The following is a 14,834-nucleotide window of genomic DNA, read 5'->3' as shown; positions in this document are numbered from 1 at the left end:
GAATGTTTCTTTTCTAAGAGGAATGTCTTGTTTTGAAAATTATTACCATCACTATCTACTCTGAAATAAAAAGGCAGTGCAGTGATATTTCATCAGCAAATATTTATTAAATGCTAAATTTGTGCAGAGCATTTGGAGGGCACAGGAACACATAATCTAGGCAGGTGGATCATATGTACACACAGAAAACTACACAACAGTGTATGGTAAGTGCCAAATGATTAGTATAAGCAAGAGAAAAGGAGAGAGAACCTTTGACTGAGGTGTTGTGACAGCATCTATTCATTTATCCATTCAGCAAACGTTGAGCACATAATGTGTGCCAGGTGCCATTCTAGGCTCCCAGGATGCTGCAGTGAGCAAAAGATCAAAGCCCTGTTCTCTTGGGAAAGACAGACAATAAACCTAAGCAGACTCTGTAGTATGTTATGGGGTAAACATATAGGAAGATAGGGAGTGCTGGGGTGTGGGAAGATTGTCTGGAAGGTCATGATTGTCTTTGAGCAGAGTCTTGAAAAAGTCTTAAGCCTGAGGATATCTGGAGGAAGGGCATTCCAGGCAGACAGCAGCCACTGCAAAGGGCCTAAGACATGAGCATGCATTTTGAGTTCTGGGTGTGGCAAGGTAGCAAGGGCAAGAATCAAAAGGGATCAGAGAGGTTGAGGAGCAGAGCAGTCGTGTAGGACATTATGGGTGTTCACAGTCTAGCACATAAAAGAATTTTGGTTTTTACATGACAGGAAGTGAAGGTTCATTGGAGAGTTTTGGTATCTGTTTTAAAAGGGTCACTTCTGGAATTTGGGTTGAGAATAGATTCTAGAGTATAAAAGAGCAAAAGCAGAGACAGCTGGTGGGAGATGATGATGGCTTGGACCAGAGAGATGGTAGTGGAGGTGGTACGTGATTGGATTCTGGATGTATTTTGAAGGTATAGCCAGTGGGATTTCCGGACAGATGCGATGTGGGTAAAAGAGAATGAGCTGTCAGTCAGGTGCGGTGCTCATGCCTGAATCCCGGCATTTTGGGAGGCCAAGGCGGGTGGATCACCTGAGGTCAGGAGTTTGAGACCAGCCTGACCAACATGGAGAAACCCCATCTCTACTAAAAGTACAAAATTAGCCAGGTGTGGTGGCATGTGCCTGTAATCCCAGCTACTCGGGAGGCTGAGGCAGGGGAATCGCTTGAATCCAGGAGGCAGAGCTTGCGGTGAGCTGAGATCGTGCCATTGCACACCAGCCTGGGCAACAAGAGCGAAACTCCATCTCAAAAAAAAAAAGATGAACTATCAAGGGTTACATGTAAGAAATGGAATTTGAACTGGAGCCTAAAGGAAAAGGAAGATTTTGTTGACCAGGAAAAGATACATAAGCAGAGGAACTTACGTGGAAAAGAACAAAGTTAGGTTGGGATTTTATAAGAGAGGCAGACAGTAAGGAGACTTCTTTGGATGAATTGAGAAGTTTAAAAAGAGAGAGAAAAGGGAAGGCTGGGAAGGGACCTTGTGATCAGCTTGTGAAATGCACTAAATGTAAGGCCAAAGTATTTTAATTTTCTCTTTTTTTTTTTTTTTTTTTGAGACGGAGTCTCGCTCTGTCGCCCAGGCTGGAGTGCAGTGGCGCGATCTTGGCTCACTGCAAGCTCTGCCTCCCGGGCCCACGCCATTCTCCTGCCTCAGCCTCCCGAGTAGCTGGGACCACAGGTGCCCGCCACCACACCCGGCTAATTTTTTGTATTTTTAGTAGAGACGAGGTTTCACCGTGTTAGCCAGGAAGGTCTCGATCTCCTGACCTTGTGATCCGCCCGCCTCAGCCTCCCAAAGTGCTGGGATTACAGGCGTGAGCCACCACGCCCGGCTAATTTTCTCTTATATGTTAAAAAATCCTAAAGGTTTTCAAGCAAGGAGTGATTTGACTTAAAAAGGAAAAAAAAGTAACAGCTTTGGAACCAGACCGATCTGAGTTCTAGCATCTTGCTGTAGGTACTGCCTTGAGTGAGTAACTTCCCTGAGGGAGTGTGCCTTAGTTTCTTCCTCTGGAGAGAGGACTTACCTTTCAGAGGGAGTTTGAAAGGACTAAGTGAGATCATGCATATGAAGCATTAACATAATGTCAACCCATTTGGGTCTCAGCTATCACTGCTTTTTTTATTATTAAATTGTTACAGGCCCGGTGCAGTGATTCATACCTGTAATCCCAGCACTTTGGGACACCAAAGCAGGTGGATCACCTGAGGAGGTCAAGTGTGAGACCAGCCTGGCCAACATGGTGAAACCCTGTCTCTACAAAAATTGCAAAAATTAGCCGAGCATGGTGGCACGCACCTGTAATCCCAGCTGTTCCAGAGGCTGAGGCAGGAGAATCACTTAAGCCTGGGAGGCAGAGGTTTCAGTGAGCCACGATTGCACTCCAGCCTTGGTGACAAAGTGAGACTCTGTCTCAAAAATAAATAAATAAAATGGTGGACCCAGCTATGGAAAAGAATGATATCATGCCCTTTGCAGAAACATGGATGGAGGCAGAGTTCATTATCCTAAGTGAACTAACTCAGAAACAGAAAATCAAATGCCACACGTTCTAAGTTATAAGTAGGAGCTAAACAACAGTACACATGGACATAAAGATGGAAATAATAGACACTAGGGACTTCAAAAGGGGGTAGGGAGGGAGCGGAGTGAGGGTTGACAATTACCTGTTGGGTACAGTGTTCACTATTTGGGTAATGGGTACACTAAAAGCCCAGTCGCCACCAGTATGCAATATGCCCATGTAAAAAATATGCACATGTACCCTCTGAATCTAAAATTAAAATAAATCTAAAAAAGAGTCACATAAACCAGAAAAAGAAAACAAATTTTTTTAATTAGAAAAAAAAAAGGTGGGCCGGGCATGGTGGCTCACACCTGTAATCCCAGTATTTTGGTAGCCCAAGGCAGGCAGATCACTTGAGGCAAGGAGTTTGAGACCAGCTTGGCCAACGTGATGAAACCTTGTCTCTACAAAAAATACAAAATTAGCTGGGGGTAGTGGCAGGCACCTGTAGTCCCAGCTACTCGGGAGACCGAGACAGGAGAATCGCTCAAACCCTGGAGGTGGAGGTTGTAGTCAGTTGAGATCAAGTCACTGCACTCCAGCCTGGGCACTGTCTCTAAATAAATAAATAAAATTAGAAAACAAATTGTGTAGTGTTTGCATATAACCTACACAGATCCTCCCATATACTTTAAATCATCTCTAGATTTGTTTTAATTTTTATTTTTTATTACTGCTCCTTGCAGAGCATAGCTACCCCATAGGCAGCATGCCCACAGTAGCCAGTCATTTCTAGAATACTTACAATATTTAATACAATGTAAATGCTATGTAATCGTTGTTAGACTATATCATTTTAAAATTTGTATTATTTTTTGATGTTATATTGTCATTTTTTGTTTTATTTTTCCCAAATATTTTCAATCTGTGGTCGTTTGAATCTGGGGGTGCAGAACCCATGAATATGGAGGGCTTGACTGTATTAACAGTGCCTGGAGAAGGGGAACATCACACACTGGGGCCTGTCGTGGGGTGGGGGGAGGGGGAGGGATAGCATTAGGAGATATACCTAATGTAAATGACGAGTTAATGGATGCAGCACATCAACATGGCACATGTATATATATGTAACCTGTATGTTGTACACATGTACCCTAGAACTTAAAGTATAATTTTAAAAATGATTAAAGAACAATGATAAATAGTAATCATTATTGGTCAAAAAAAAAAAAAAAGTGCCTGGAAATTTTTTACCCAGTAGAAATATATATTAGAGACAAAGTCTCACTATATTGCCCAGGCTGGACTTGTACTCCTGAGCTCAAATGAACCTCCTGCCTTGGCCTCCCAAAGTGCTGGGATTATAGGCAGGAGCCACCATACCTGGCTGAAATATTTTTATATCACATTATATTAGCAAATATCTTGAAATATTACTGTCTTCCAAATGAGGGTAGTTATTAGATTCACCACTAAATCTTTTTTTTTTTTTCTGAGATGGACACTTGCTCTGTCGTCCAGGCTAAAATTCAGTGGTGTGATCTCAGCCTACTGCAACCTCCGCCTCCTGGGTTCAAGGGAGTCTCCTGCCTCAGTCTCCTTCTCAGTAGCTGGGACTACAGGCACGCGCCACCATGCCTGGCTAATTTTTTGTATTTTTAGTAGAGATGGGATTTCACCATGTTAGCCAGGATGGTCTCAATCTCTCGACCTTGTGATCCTCGAGCCTTGGCCTCCCAAAGCACTGGGATTGCAGGCATGAGCCACCGCTCCCGGCCCATCACCACCGTTCTTGTCCAGAAGTTTTTCATCTTCTCCAACTGAAACTATGTATCTCATGGTCTCTTGATACAAATAATTACAATACAAATTCCAGTTCACATGGCGTTTCTTAGGATTTATTAAAGATTTCAGTAGACAGAAGTTTATGTCTCTTAAAGAGAGTTTAAAAAGATGACATTAAATCAGTATCTTTAAACTGTTTGTAGAAACTCATTGTAAAACCTTGCTTGGAATAATATGCTACAAATATATTTGTCCATATTCTTTCTTAAATATTTATTTATTTATTTGAGACCGAATCTTGCTCTGTCTCCCAAGCTGGAGTGCAGTGGCCCGATCTTGGCTGACTGCAACCTCCGCCCCCCGGGTTCAAGCAATTCTCCTGCCTCAGCTTCCCAAGTAGCTGGAATTACAGGCGTGCACTACCACACTCAGGTAATTTTGGGGTTTTTGTTTTGTTTTTTTTTTTAAGACACAGTCTCACTCTGTTGCCCTGGCTGGAGTGCAATGGCACAATCTCGGCTCACTGCAACCTCTGCCTTCCAGCTTCAAGTGATTCTCCTGCCTCAGCCTTCCAAGTAGCTGGGATTACAGGTGCCTGCCACCACGCCCAGCTAATTTTTGTATTTTTAGTAGAGATAGGGTTTCACTATGTTGGCCAGGCTGGTCTCCAACTCCTGACCTTGTGATCTGTCCGCCTCGGCCTCCCAAAGTGATTTTTTTTATTTTTAGTAGAGATGGGGTTTTGCCATGTTGGCCAGGCTGGTCTCCAACTCCTGACCTCAAGTGATCTGCCCACTTCGGCCTCCCAAAGTGCTGGGATTATAAGCCTCAGCCATCGTGCCCGGACTTAAATCATTTTTAAGCTTAAATAAAAGCACACTTGTTTTCTCCTTGTTAGGAAACTGATTTTGTCCACACATTTTTTTCTTTTTTCTTTTCTTTTTTTTTGAGACAGGGTCTCGCTTCATCGCCCAGGCTGGAGTGCAGTGGTGTGATCTCAGCTCACTGCAACCTCCGCCTCCTGGGTTCAAGGGATTCTCGTGTCTCAGCCTCCTGAGTAGCTGGGACTACAAGCGCCCACCAGCACATCTGGCTATGTCCACACATTTTCTGTTTGAGTCTATCTTTATAAAAGGGAATCTTCAGTGTATCTTCCATGGTAACGTTGACTTTGTAAAATGGAATTTTGTTTGTTAACATTATTATTTTCATAGGGCTTATTTTTCTTGGAACACGTCATAAAACCAAAATATTTTGAATGTTACTCATTGACAGAGAGTAAAGAGAGTCAAGAGTTTTCATAATAACTTTAATCAGATTGCTAATGCTGATGCTTAATAAAAGAAATATACAGCCGGGCACAGTGACTAATGCCTGTAATCCCAGTACTTTGGGAGGCCCAGATGGGCAGATCACCTGAGGTCAGGAGTTCAAGACCAGCCTGGCCAACATGGTGAAACCCTGTCTCTACTAAAAATACAAAATTAGCCAGGCATGGTGGTGGGTGCCTGTAATCCCAGCTACTTGGGAGGCTAAAGCAGGGGAATTGCTGAAACCTGGAGGTGGAGGCTGCGGTGAGCCGAGATCGAGCCACTCCACTCCAGCCTGGCCAGCAGAGCAAGACTCTTAAAAGAAAAAAAAAAGAGAGAGAGAGAGAGAGAAATCTACATTTTGTTTATAATTACTGACATTTTGAATTTTTTAAAGCAGTTCCATACATAGGGACCAGAATATATTTAAATGACACCAAGAAATGGTGTCCTACTATTAAGCAGTTTTGACTTTAATAGCTCAATTTTTACCATACTGTATTTTAGTGAATGTTTTGACTGTGGGCTAGGAATGCAAACAGCAGAGTCCCGTCTTTTTTACTATTTATGACTGGCATTGTACAAAAATGTCCATAGTCTGTAAAAGTGGAAAAAATCATATTCGTAGTATTATTGCTTTTATTTCATTTAAAATGTTCTCTAAAATAGGTCAGGCATGGTGGCTCATGCCTTAATCCCAGCACTTTGGGAAGCCAAGGCAGGCAGATTACTTGAGGTCAGGAGTTCGATACCAGCCTGGCCAACATGGTGAAACCCTGTCTCTACTAAACATACAAAAATTATCCAGATGCGGTGGCGCACACCTATAATCCCAGCTACTCAGGAGGCTGAGGTAGGAGAATCTGCTTGAACCTGGGAGGCCAAGATTGCAGCGAGCCAAGATCACGCCACTGCACTCTAGCCTGGGTGACAGAGTGAGACTCCGTCTCAAAACAAAAAATAAAAAAGTATTCCCTAAAATAAATTCCCTTTGCTTTAGGAAAAACATAAATGACTTAGATAAATCTCCATTTTGTTTAATGAAATATATCATCATGCTGGGCATGGTGACTCACACCTGTAATCTCAGCACTTTGTGAGGCCAAGGCAGGAGGATTCCTTGAGGCCAGGAGTTTGAGACCAGCCTGGGCAACATGGTGAGCAATCCCTTCTGTATGAATTTTTTAAAAATTAGCACAGTGGCATGCACCTTTGTTTTCAGTTACTTGGGAGGCTGAGGTAGGAGAATCACTTTGAGCCACGTTCATGCCATTGTAATCCAGCCTGGGCAACAGAGCAAGACCTTATCTCAGAAAAAAAAAACAAAAAAACAAAAAACACACACACATATATGCGTAAATATTTTTCTGAATAAAACTAGAAATAGATAAGTATCAGAGCAGTTTCTATTTAATATTCAGATAGTTTGTCTTTATTGAGAATATATAAGTAAGACTTACTTTTGGCTCTTTTAGCTTTTAGTTTTTTTTGTTTTTAATAGAGATGAGGTCTCACTTATGTTGTCCAGGCTGGTCTTGAACTCATGCACATAAACAGTCCTCCCTCCTCAGCTCCCAAAGTGCTGAGATTACAGCTGTGAGCCACCATGCCCAGCCCCTCATTTCTCAATCATTTCCTGTGTATGGTTTTCCATAGTTATCAAAATGCCCTCACACTCTCTTAGAAAACACAGTAAAGAAGTATAAAAACATTTTTGTCACAGCATCTGGTTTTTAACATATTGTAGAGTTGTCTTTTCTTTAAGGTCTAGTGTTAGTATACTCAGTAGACCTTAAACCCATACCTGACTATGCCTTCAACTTAGTAAATGTCTTCAACTTAGATATTTACTTCCGAGTCTTTTGATGAACACAACTATTATTAATATAATAAATTACTGTGCTAAATGTTTGGAGACTTCAAATAACTATTTTATATTTATGTTCGGCACATAAATCCCTTTGTAAGGAGGTTTGTTAAATATTAAGTGGATTATCTTGGAAGGACACACAATCTTTTATTCTGTGGATCTTTAAAACTTGTATTTGCTTACACCTGAGAGAAGTAAATGGTCTGATTTGGAGAAGATGTGGGGATCAGTTGATTCCTCACTTTTTTTACACTGGCTTGATAGATGCCTGGCTGGATGATAAGGGTCCAACATTAGCCAGTGGATCCTGGACCATGGAGGACCAGGCCTGCATCCCAGAGTCTGTGCTGTACCATCATGAAAAAGTGCTCACATGTAGCCTCGGTGCATATTCTTGGAAAGTAAATTAGTAACTGACATTACCCCTAAAAATGTCCTTTGGAAACCAGAATCTTACGAAAGTAATTGCATAGGGTAAACGGTTATTAGGCATATATGTATCAGGCATTGCCCTACCCTCTGCTAACACAGAGATGAAAGGAAACTCATCCAGTTTTCATGGAACTTGTAAGCCAACGGGAAAGCCAGAAAAACCAAGTATACTCATGTGTTGCTTAAGGATGAGGATACGTTCTAAGAAATGCCCTAGCAATTTCATTATCTTGTGAACATCAGAATACTCTTACACAAACCTAGATGATCTAGCCTACTGCAGACCCAAGCTGTATGGTATAGCCTATTGTTCCCAGGCACAAGACTGTGCAGCATGTTACTATACTGAATACTGTAGGCAACCATAACACAATGGTAAGCATTAGTGTGTCTAATCCTATTCACACACAGAAAAGGTACACTAACAATATTATATATATATACACACATATATATACACATACTATATATACACATATATACACATACATATACATATATATATATAGTTTGTTTGTTTTTTGTTTTTTTGAGACGGAATTTCGCTCTTGTTGCCCAGGCTGGAGTGCAATGGCACGATCTCTGCTCACTGTAACCTCTGCCTCCTGGGTTCAAACGATTCTCCTGCCTCAGCCTCCCAAGTAGCTGGGATTACAGGCATGTGCCAGGCCTGACTAATTCTGTGTTTTTAGTAGAGACAGGGTTTCTCCACGTTGGTCAGGCTGGTCTCAAACTCCTGACCTCAGATGATCTGCCCATCTCGGCCTCCCAAAGTGCTGAGATTACAGGCGTGAGCCACTGCGCCCAGCCAGTATTATACTCTTATGGGACCATAATCATGTATGTGGTCCACTGTATATGAAAAGTTGTTATGGGGCACATGGCCGTATTGTCATACATGTGTCAGGTGCTGGTAAGATGTCAGATGTCCTCTAGGGGATATGAATAAGTGAATAATGAATTTTGCTTCAGGATTTAAATAAAACTAAAGAAAGGCAGTATCATTTTACTCAAGACCTTCAGGATAAGTAGGCATTGTCAGTTGACCGCTTGGAGGTGGGTAGGAATGTCTTCAAAGTAAAAGGAATATGCAAAGTCAAATAATTGAAAAACTGATAAGTTTTGGGGACATCAGGTGGTCAAGGAAGCAAAGAACTAAGGGTTTCTTACAGGGACAAGTGGGATGGGTAGAGATAGGCTAGCTAGTGCCTATTGTAATGGGCCAGTATATTCAGCTCTCTGATGGCAAAAAACCATACAGCCTAAAAGTTGTCTGCCTTTGGGATGGGAGAATTAAATGCTGTCTCATCAGCACTCTCATAGCACGTTATGGTTGTGTATTCATTTATATTTGGGCTCTGCTTTTTTAAAAATATTAGGTCTAACTGTGTAGCCTAGTCTGGTCTTGAACTTCTGGCTTCAAGCGATCCTCCTGCCTTGGCCTCCCAGAGTGCTGGGATTACAGGCGGGAGCCACTATGCCCAGCCTGCGCTGCTTTAATTGGGAACAGAAGATAAGCATAATGAAGATTATCACACAGAGCAGTGTCTGATCAGTGTTGCTGCTGTCAGAATTCTGGGCAGAGAATTATGAAGACAGGCTGAGGTTGTCAGAGACGGATTCACAGAGATCAGATCCAAACTAATTTTGAATAATGGTTGTATTTTCAGTAGACATGGGAGAGGAAGAAGAGCATTTCAGGTAAGGAAATTTGTCACCTGGACAAGGACAGATGCTGGGAAAGTACATCATTGTGTTTGGAGGCTAGGAGAGTGGCAGTGGGCTAGAATAGACGGTAAGGGAGTAGTGGAAAATAACTTTAGCCCTATTGTATGTTGTCAGCTTAAATAAAGTTCTTTGTTTTCCACTTTAGATTGTTCTCCTATAGGAATAACCTGGTCTCCAAAGTAAGAAAAATATGCTTTCTTGAAAAACTGAAGTTTTCAAGAAAAAGTGACTAAACACACTCTCCCTGTGTGCCTGGTTCTGTTGCAGGTTTGCCATCCTGTGACCAACACATTAGAAAGGGTGATAAGTTCATTTTTTAAAATGTTTGCTGAGTTCCTATTATGTGCCAGGGGCTATTCTGGGTGCCAAGGGTCATTGGTGAACAGACACAAACCTCTGCCCTGATGGAGCTGACTTTCTAATGTAAATATGAGTCAATGTGCTAAAGAGGAGAAGGAAGAAGTAGAGGAATTATTTGGTGGGAAGGAGTAAAAAAGGATTGATACTGAATGTGGCTTAGGGTGATGCATTCCCAAATAAGATCTTGCCCACAGCATCTTTCCTTCAGTCAGGTTGCCAAGAAACAGGATTCTCCCCTTAAGTTTGGAGAGTTGGAGCCTCAGTTTGTGTTTCTGAGTCAGCCTGAGGCCCTTGTTTGCAGGTCCCACCTGACTCCACTCAGACCTGGAACAGGTTCCCCAATTTGCTTGAAATTTTCCCGAGGGCAACTAGTAACCCCAGATTCCAGGTGAATCAGAATCTCCAGGGTTGGGGTAGCGGAGGACAGGAGTCCATGGTTTTTGTTTTCTTGAAACAGAGTCTTACTCTGTTGCTGAGGGCAGTGGTGCAACGATAGCTCACTGCAGCTTTGACCTTCTGGGCTCAAGAAATCCTCTCACCTCAGCCTCCCCAGTAACTGGGACCACAGGCATGTGCCACCATACCTGGCTAATTTTTTTTTTTCTTTTTTTTTTTTTTTTGAGACAGGGGTCTTACACTGTTGGCCAGGCTGGAGTGCAATGGCGCCATCTGGGTTCACTGCAACCTCCACTTCCCGGACTCTGTTGATCCTCCCGCATTAGCCTCTCAAGTAGCTGGGACTACAGGCATGTGCCACCATGCCCAGCTAATTTTTGTATTTTTTAGTAGAGACAGGGTTTTGCTATGTTGCCTAGGCTGGTCTCAAACTCCTGAACTCAAGCGATCCGCCCACTTGACCTCCCAAAGTGCTGGGATTACAAGCATGAGCCACTGTGCTCAGTGGTTTTTCATGTTTTGTTTGTTTTTTGAGACAGAGTTTTGCTCTTGTCACTCAGGCTGGAGTGCAATGGCATGATCTTGGCTCACTGCAACCTCTGCCTCCCAGGTTCAAGCAGTTCTGCCTCAGCCTCCCGAGTAGCTGGGATTAAAGGTACCCATCACCAGGCCTGGCTAATTTTTGTATTTTTAGTAGAGACAGGGTTTTGCCATGTTGGCCAGACTGCTCTTGAACTCCTGACCTCAAGTGATCCACCCGCCTCGGCTGCCCAAAGTGCTGGGCTTACAGGCATAAGCCACCATGTCCAGCCATTCATGTTTTTAATAACCAACTCCAGTTCATAGTATTATTATTATTTTTTTTTTTTTTGAGACGGAGTCTCGCTCTGTCGCCCAGGCTGGAGTGCAGTGGCGCGATCTCAGCTCACTGCAACCTCCGCCTCCCGGGTTCACGCCATTCTCCTGCCTCAGCCTCCTGAGTAGCTGGGACTACAGGTGCCCGCCACCGCGCCCGGCTAATTTTTTTTTTGTATTTTTAGTAGAGGCGGGGTTTCACTGTGTTCGCCAGGATGGTCTGGATCTCCTGACCTCGTGATCCGCCCACCTTGGCCTCCCAAAGTGCTGGGATTACAAGTGTGAGCCACCGTGCCCGGCCTCATATTATTATTATTTATTTATTTATTTATTTATTTATTTTGAGATGGAGTCTCACTCTGTCGCCCAGGCTGGAGTGCAGTGGCACAATGTGGGCTCACTGCAAGCTCCACCTCCCAGGTTCACCCCATTCTCCTGCGTCAGCTTCCCGAGTAGCTGGGACTACAGGCATCGGCCACCACACCCAGATAATTTTTTGTATTTTTAGTAGAGACAGGGTTTCACCATGTTAGCCAGGATGGTCTCGATCTCCTGACCTCATGATCCGCCCATCTCGGCCTCCCAAAGTGCTGGGATTACAGGTGTGAGCCACCACACCTGGCCTTCATATTGTTTTGAAGCAAATCTCAGATGTCATTTTTTTTTTCATTCATGCCTATTTCAGTATGGATTTCTAAAAGATACTGATTCTTTTTTTTAAAAAATGTGATCCCTGAGGTCAAGTGATCGAGACCATCCTGGCCAACATGGTGAAATCCCATCTCTAAAAGTACAAAAATTTGCTGGGCGTGGTGGCGCGCGCTTGTAGTCCCAGCTACTTGGTAGGCTGAGGCAGGAGAATCACTTGAACCTGGGAGGCGGAGGTTGCAGTGAGCCGAGATCACACCACTGCACTCCAGTCTAGCAAAAGAGCAAGACTCCGTCTCAAAAAAAAAACAAAAACAAAAATTACCCGAGTGTGGTAGTGCGCACCTGTATAACTGAAAAAAATTTAACAGAATGATATATTTATAATTCATCAGGGATTATAGAATTTCAATGCTGATGGACTCTGTAAAATTGTAAATGTGTCAGGATTAACCTAGAATTATGGAATTATATGAGCTTTTAATTAGGCAAGGTCTTTGGGAGCTTGGAAAACTGAAGTTTTCAAGGAAAAGTGAATAAATACAGCTGCCTTATATTTAAATCCTGGGTATTTATTCCATATTTATTATACCCACTTATGTGCTATTTGCTGGGGATGTAAAGACAAATAAGATGAGATTCCTGTTTTTGAGGGTAGTACTATAATATCTTTTTTTTTGTTGTTAGATGGAGTTTCGCTCTTGTTGCCCAGGCTGGAGTGCAATGGTGCAATCTTGGCTCACTGCAACCTCCACCTCCCAGGTTCAAGCGATTCTCCTGCCTCAGCCTCCTGAGTAGCTGGGATTACAGGCATGCACCACCGTGCCCGACTAACTTTGTATTTTTAGTAGAGACGGGGTTTCTCCATGTTGGTCAGGCTGGTCTCGAACTCCCGACCTCAGGTGATCCGCCCACCTCAGCCTCCCAAAATGCTGGGATTACAGGCGTGAGCCACTGTGCCCAGCTGTTAGAGTTTACCTTAATGAAATGGGCCCTATATGTATAGCTATTGTCTTGCTTGCTAAAATAATCATGGATGTCTTGATTTTCACGGATTCCTGTTTACATTGCCAGATTCACCATTGCTGATGGTCATTCCTTTTTAATAGATGACAAGTCATAGAGTTCTGGGAGTTTGGGAGCTGGCTAAGTTAAATGATTTTCAAACTTTTTTCTTGCAGTTGAGTAAGAGTTGAGCTACTCAGCTGAAGGGTGTGTGTGGGGAGAGGTGGGAGTGTCAAGAGTGCCTCCACCACCACCAGCTATTTTAAGCCTCTAAGAAGCTCCTGGATACCTTAAAGAATATTGGGTCCCAAGTTTTAAAAACTCACTGATGTGGTCTATTAAGTTCATTAACAAATGGGAAATGGGACCCAGAGGTTGGAGCTTCTTCGTCGTCACATGATTAGTCAATGTCAGTATCCAAAACAAGCCCTGTGACTTCCAAATTCAGTGTCCTTGCCCTGTGTCCCCAGCCTCTGTAAAGCCTTGCCAGAAATTCTCCCCAGCCCCCTTCATGGTTGGTCACTCTTTCCCCCATGTTATAGCACATTATTTTTGCCAACTGGATTGCTTAATATGTTAGGCTTATTTCTTTCTTTTTTTTTTTTTTAATACTTTTAAGTTCTGGCCTCCCCTAGCCCCCACCCTCCCACCCCAACAGGCCCTGATGTGTGTTATTCCTCTCCTTGTGCCCTTATGTTCTCATTGTTCAACTCCCACTTATAAGTGAGAACATGCAGTATTTGGTTTTCTGTTCCTGTGTTAGTTTGCTGAGAATGATGGTTTCCAGCTTCATTCATGTCCCTGCAAAAGATACGAACTCATTCTTTTTTATGTCTGCTGTTAGGCTTATTTCTGCCCCACCTCATTCCTACCTCAAGTAGGAATTAAAGCAATTTAAAGACCTTCAAATTCTTCATTTCATGAAATGAACCAGGTTTATCACTTATGTTAAATATCGCCTTTTCCAACTTTGGGATTTTTTTTTTTTTTTTGAGACAGAATCTCACTCTCGCCCAGACTGGAGCGCAGTGGTGAGATCTCCTCTCACTGCAAGCTCCACCTCTTGGGTTCATGCCGTTCTCCTGCCTCAGCCTCCCAAGTAGCTGGGACTACAGGCGCCGGCCACCGCACCCGGCTAATTTTTGGTATTTTTAGTAGAGACGGGGTTTCACCGTGTTAGCCAGGATGGTCTCGATCTCCTGACCTTGTGATCCACCTGCCTCGGCCTCCCAAAGTGCTCGGATTGTAGGCATGAGCCACTGCGCCCATCCGGGAATTTTTTATTATTTATTTATTTATTTATTTATTTATTTATTTATTTATTTTTTGAGACAGAGTTTTGCTCTTGTCACCCAGGCTGGAGTGCAGTGGCACAATCTTGGCTCACTGCAACCTCTGCTTCCGAGGTTCAAGCAATTCGGATTCAAGCCTCCTCGCCTCCTGGATTCAAGCAATTCTCCTGCCTCAGCCTCCAAAGTAGCTGGGACCACAGGTCCAAGCCACCATACCCAGCTTTTTGTAGTTTTTGTAGAGATAGGATTTTTGCCATGTTGCCCAGGCTGGTCTCGAACTCCTGAGCTCAACTGATCCGCCTGTCTCAGCCTCCCAAAGTGCTGGAGTTATAGACATAAGCCACCATGCCCAGCTGGGAATTTTTATTATTTTTATTTATTTATTTTTTGAGATAGAATCTTGCTCTGTTGCCCAGGCTGGAGTGCAGTGGCATGATCTTACCTCACTGCAACCTCTGCCTCCCATGTTCAAGCAGTTCTCCTGCCTCACCCTCCCAAGTAGCTGAGATTACAGGCACATGCCACCACACCTGGCTGAGTTCTGTATTTTTAGTACAGATGGGGTTTCACCATGTTGGCCAGACTTGTCTCGAACTCCTGACCTTAGGTGATCCACCCACCTCAG

The 14,834-nt window shown here is 43.3% G+C and overlaps 1 protein-coding gene across 2 annotated transcripts in view; it reads left to right on the top strand.

Annotated features, from left to right (window-relative positions):
* Positions 1-14,834, top strand: part of BICRAL (BICRA like chromatin remodeling complex associated protein) — an 89,167-nt gene that overhangs the window by 12,885 nt on the left and 61,448 nt on the right. The gene's annotated exons all lie outside the window — the stretch shown is intronic.

The sequence above is a fragment of the Macaca mulatta genome, chromosome 4, assembly GCF_049350105.2.
Source record: "Macaca mulatta isolate MMU2019108-1 chromosome 4, T2T-MMU8v2.0, whole genome shotgun sequence".
Classification (NCBI taxonomy): domain Eukaryota; kingdom Metazoa; phylum Chordata; class Mammalia; order Primates; family Cercopithecidae; genus Macaca; species Macaca mulatta.
Note: the sequence above shows the minus strand (reverse complement) of the source record. Positions and strands in the feature narration are given on the sequence as shown.